This window comes from Quercus lobata, chromosome 8, assembly GCF_001633185.2.
Source record: "Quercus lobata isolate SW786 chromosome 8, ValleyOak3.0 Primary Assembly, whole genome shotgun sequence".
NCBI lineage: Eukaryota > Viridiplantae > Streptophyta > Magnoliopsida > Fagales > Fagaceae > Quercus > Quercus lobata.
In genome coordinates, this window is record NC_044911.1 from 52,014,707 (window position 1) to 52,020,267 (window position 5,561).

A 5,561-nucleotide genomic window follows, 5' to 3' on the forward strand; every position below is an offset into this window, starting at 1 on the left:
AAACAATAAATCTATAGGCACATGATTTTCACTCATTTTTACTGTTATATGTCGTGGTAGGTCCAGATGATGTGAGTAGTAGTAGTTAAATGATTTAAATATTAATAATATACATTCAAAGTTTATATTTCCACAAAATAATAAAATTAAATTGTTTACAAATGAGGTATTGGAAAAAATGGTGTCATCGAGTAATAAACCTTGTTAACCATATTTATCATCGTGGTTTAAATCAATTCAAGGCCAGCTCAATACATTATGGGGCCTAAGGTGACAACGTTATATGGAGCATTTTCTCATATTATCATATTTAATTGATAAATTTTTATTTAACTTTTTAGTTTTATATCAATTTTTTTAAAATTTATTTTTTCTTGCTTTCTAAGATACAAAATTATTGACAAAGATTTTGTATTCAAGTTCCCTTAATGTTTTCTTCAATATAACTAATCCACTCAGGGGCGACTCTATTTGTTAATAAGGGTGGTCATGTGACTACCTTGACTTGAAATTATATATATATATACATATACTCTTTTTTTTAAATTAGATTTTATATTAATATGGATTGTTGACCAACCTAGAAAAACTATTGACCACCCTAAAAAAAACTTGAACACCCTAAATAAAAATGTAAGCCCATCGAAAATGAAATTTGATCTCTTCAAATTTTTGGTCCTTTGAAAATTTAAACCTAAAAATTGTGAGAAATGTAATGTTCACAACACTTTCACAAATAAATTCTAAGTAGCAGGTTAAAACTGGCTATTACAAGTAAACAAAAAGATAATTTTAGTGATAGGTTCAAATTATAACCAATAACAGCTTACATTTAGGATTTGTTGTGAAAATATTGTGGACATAGCACTTCTCAAAAATTGCCCAAACAAATACAAATTAGCCCAAAAGCCCAAATCAAAAAAAAAATTTCTTTCAAAAGGCGTATTTTAAAATCGTTATATATTATTTTCTTCTAAAAAATGCACATTTTCAAATAGTTAGTTTGTTAGTGCTTGCTTTAATTTTTAGCTAAATTTGTTAAATTTATTTGATACATTTTGTACACACGCATATGCACTAAAGTAATACCTAAATACTTTATTGAACATGATTAATGTAACGATTGAATGCCTAAGTTGAATATATTGAATGAACTTATAATTCACCCTCTATTTTTTTGATAGCACTATGAACAAAATTTCTTATAAGAAAATCACTTGTATTGCAAGATTCATCTTCTAAGAAAATTGGTATTAACTTGAACAATATTTTCTCAAATCCTAGGCTATGGATAAATGTTTCATCTTAATGATCATGATGAAATAAGAAGAGCAAATTTACAAAGAGATTCTTGTCAACCTCTTGGCCATAATTTCCCTAAAAAATAAATAAGTGGAGCGTTGTGTCAATTTAGTCCTAATTAGATTAAAGAATACAAAATTTAGTTAGAACAGATTATAATATAGGATGATAAATTTTGTTTACATTGTTACTTTTTTTTTTGTTAATAAGATATTGTTACTTATTTAGATAAGGTGTTAGTAATTGAATGAGAGATCAATATTTTAATGATTGTTGGGTTGTGTGCATTAAAAAAGATTTAATTAAAAGTTTTGATAATGAAACTATCATATAACGATTTCAAAATATTAAAACTTGTATAATGAAATTTTTAAAAAATTGGGTTTACACACCTGAAAAAAGAATGATTTTGATGTTTTGGGAGAAAAGGAAAAACTCACATCAGGTTTTTTCGTTGGACTAAAGTAGTTGTAGGCTTGTAGCCCAAAGATTATATTTTAAAACAAGTAAAAAGCCTTTTGACTCAAGCTAAAGCCCAAATGTTTTGGCAAAAAAGCTGATGCAGATACATTAAGGAATAATAAAATATTTTAATATTTTATGTTATTTTCTTCTTTCATAGTTGAATTAGGGTTTTAATTGTTTTTCTTTTCTAAGTTAAATTGTTTTTCCTTTTTCAAGTAGACATAGATTTATTATGTCTTTTCCTAAAAGGAGTAGGGGAAATTCTATTCCTATAAATACTCTTTATAGAGAGGTTGATTATTGTTATGCATTGATTAATAAAAGTTTGTTAGAGATGTTTTCTCTATTATTTTGCCTACTAGCCTAGTGTTCGTGTAGAACTTAGGTTTCATGGAAGAATTGTAGTAATTGTGTGTTACAGATTTTGCTTCTACACGCCTACGCTGCATCAGTTGGTATCAGAGCATGGCTAGGTTCCTACCTTGGCACAAAGAGGAGCATGTGGGGGAAGACTTGTTGCCATAGATGACGTGTATGAATGCGATGAGGTTGCACACGATGCGCAATTAGAGGCGTTCTTTCAACGAACAGAGGAGTGGTTTGATGCGCTTTCAAAGCAGCTCGCCGCCTTAGCCATATAAAACCAACCTCAAAACTGCCATCCAAATCCATGTCATGTGGAGGAGGAGGAGTATTTTGATGTTGAGGACGAGGACTACGATATCAAAAAGGAGGATGAATACATTAAAAGAGTCTGTGTAATAAATTGGGATTCTCCACCAATTTATGATGACTATCCTGAAGATTTTAGTTAAGGAGAAAAGGTTGAGCTTGATAAAAATAAAGTCATTTACATATGAGGTGAGCCCATAACTCACATCGTTGATGGGACTTTTGACATTCAAAAACAAAAAGTTATTGATCCCTTCTGGGAGGATTTTATTGAACAAGAATTGATAGAGGTCTACAAGAGGCATGAACGAGTGATTTTAAGTAATCTTTGTGGAGGAGGAAATATGAAGTTTTTGGATATGTGCATGGCTTCTTTTTTAGTACTTGCTTCATATATCCCGCCGTGGCAAAAGAGGTCAAGAATAAAAATCCGTACATCAAGATTTATTATAAGTGAGAAAAGATTAATAAGTAGCATATTGATTCATCTTGTCTTGCGCAGAAGAATAGGACGGAGAGGATTATTCGGGGTTCCAATTGATCGTGGAAGATTGCCACAAAACTCGAGGACGAGGTTTCCCCAACCCCGAGAGAATGATGCAGATACATTAAGGAAGAATAAAATATTTTAATATTTTATGTTGTTTTCTTCTTTCATAGTTGAATTAGGGTTTTAATTGTTTTTCTTTTCCAAATTAAATTGTTTTTCCTTTTTCAAGTAGACGTAGGTTTATTATGTCTTTTCCTAAAAGGAGTAGGAGAAATTCTATTCCTATAAATATTCTTTATAGAGAGGTTGATTATTGTTATGCATTGATTAATAAAAATTTGTTAGAGATGTTTTCTCTATTATTATGCCTACTAGCCTAGTGTTCTTGTAGAATTTAGGTTTCGTGGAAGAATTGTAGTAATTGTGTGTTACAGATTCTGCTTCTACACGCCTACGTTGCATCAAAAGCCCAATTTAAACCATATATTAATGTATCGCTCTATGCATACAATACACACATTTGTATTGTATGGTTTATTGGCATTTTCAAATTTCAATACGCCCTTATAATCCAAGATATTTTGTACCGTATTGCATATCATACAGTGCTACAACAACAATGTCAAGGTGCTGAATCAGAATCCTGGCTCTGGTTGACACAATCACATACAACAATCTATGGTTTTGTGCGTGGGTATTTTTTTTTCCGAACCTGACAGAACCTTTGATGGCTTCGCATATTAATTTATATATATATATATATATATATATAACTTGTTTCATCCTCTCTTAAAAGTTATCATGGTTTTTGAGTGGAGTTGTGGTGTGCCTTTGTGTTAGAACCCCTTTCCCTCTCCCATGTGTGTGTGTGTTTGTTTCTCAAAAAAAAAAAATATATATATATATATATATATAACGGAAGTCTTTAACTTTTTATTGACCTCATTATCAATTTTTTTTTAAATAAAATTATTTTTGTTTAATCCAAACTTAACAAGAGTGAAACTCTATCTTTCTAACAAGTTCAACTTAAACTTAAACTCATCATTATCATTTTTTTAAACAAAAAGTATTTTTATTTAGTCCAAACTTAACAAGAAGTGAAACTCTATCTCTCTAACAATTTCAACTTAAACTCAAACTCAAACGATAATAATTTTTCTCCAAATATGTGAGGTTGATCATGAACATTATAAAAACAATGCAAACTCCAATATATTTTTTTTAAATCTAAGTAGAGGTATGAGCTCTTCTTCTGTTATTTTCTTCTCCTCTACTTTGTTAAAAAAAAAAAAAATTATTTTATGGTTTTTCATATATTTTAAAAAAAAATTAATTTAAGTACATGAACCACCAAACTCTCTATAGCCGTTTTTTACAAGATAAAAAAGTTTCCAATAATTGAAATTTAAGGTTGCTGCTGCTATTGCATATGTCTTTGTTTCATCTCACGATATGAAAGTATGTTAATTTCTTAGGTAGAAAGCTTATATATAATATATTAAGAGGAGGTATGACTTTCATTATTTCAACGTGGGCTCTTGCTCAACATCTTTTAGTGTGAGTCACATGCTGATAAAATTCGTTTAAAGTTTAGACCAGTTAAAATTTAAAACTTATTACTTTATGGGTTCGTGAATCATCTGATTCTTTAATATTTGTTGGTCTCTTAGAAGTTTTAATATTTGAATTTTATGTCTTTACTTCACCTCACGATATGAAAGTATATTAATTTATTAGGCAGAAAGCTTATATACAATATGTTGAGAAATTTAGATATCGGTTGATAGAATTAACAAGTTTTAAACTCAAGTTGTTAATTAGATTTATTATGAATAAACTTTGTCAAAACAAATTCACATTAATATTATGTCAAAATTATGCAGCGGAAAAGTAAATAAGACAAGATATGATAATTCAGGAAAACCAATGAAACAAACTAGTTTCACAGTAAAAAACCCTGGGGGAAAACCTTCTCGAAAAGCAATCAACTATAGTAAAGAGAAGTTTCAGATCTAATACAAAACTTTTGTCCCTAGACTCTACAATCCCCGTAGATAAACTTACAGTAGAAACCTTCTACCACTTCAGAACTTCTGAACTCTTTCAATATATGAACGCCACCCTTTTTGTACGGATCTCAGTACATGACTAATCAATGATGCATGACTTCTAGTATGTGATTAACTACCAACTTGAAGAAAATGTTGGCTGCAAAGTTCTTTACTTCATCAACAATGAAGATCAATAAGCACTTAGTTACAAAACCCTAAAGCGCAAAGACACAGTAGCTTCTTCAGAGAGAATAAGGCATCGATTACTTTTTGCATGTGTTCTCCTTGTATTCTTTTATGTGACGGTCTTTGAAATAAACCTTATATATGTCTAAGGTTATGAGAAAAGAAACCCTACACATAAATATCAGCATGAGCCGAAAATCAAATCTGAAAATTCTGATTTCGTAATTCTCGATAGATAGTATCTGTCAAGCAGCTATCGAGACCTTGGTAGATAGTATCTGTCGAGCAATTGTCGAGATTAATTAAACCTTGATAAATACTATATGTCAAGCATCTGTCGAGACCTCGATAAATAACTATCTGTCAGGAATTTGTCTAGTTTTAATGAACAA